Raw genomic sequence first — 587 nt, 5'->3', positions numbered from 1 at the left:
ATTTTGGCTGGTGTTTATCGATCTAACCTCTTCTGCAAATTCAACGGCAGCTTCTGCGAAATGACGTCTTTCCAAGTTCGCATTTCGAACTGAGAGAAAAAAATCGCCAGCCATGGCGATAGTACGCCAAAGTCTGGATTCAGTTCCATTTCATGCCCAAACTCCTGCAGCTCATTCCTGTGCCACTTTTTCACCCGGTTTTGAATGGCGATGCTCCGTCTAGTATATAACAGGTCTATGGAGCTGCTTAAGGTTCCTGACGTCAATTTAAAAATGAAGCTTGGGGGTAACTTAAGCAGCGTATAAAATCCTTATAGGAGAAAAGCAGCAGTGAGATAAGCGAAAAGCGACGATCGTTGTGTTCGCTCAGGTCGTTGGCCGGCGCTCCCGCGCTGGCTGTATGGGGAAGGAGTGGTTGCGGTACTAAAGCTAGGAGAGAGCAGAAAATACGTCTTTCTTCTTCGCTTTCCAGCATTCGAATGCTTCTACCGTGAAATCTCAAACGTGAGTTTGATTTTTTTTTTTTATTCTAAAGGCAAAAAGACGTAATAGGCACAAAACAAGACTGTCCGCCCGTGTTTGTCAAC

The sequence above is a fragment of the Stegodyphus dumicola genome, chromosome 2, assembly GCF_044657685.1.
Source record: "Stegodyphus dumicola isolate Sdum_Otavi_A_Nest chromosome 2, ASM4465768v1".
Classification (NCBI taxonomy): Eukaryota; Metazoa; Arthropoda; class Arachnida; order Araneae; family Eresidae; genus Stegodyphus; species Stegodyphus dumicola.
Note: the sequence above shows the minus strand (reverse complement) of the source record.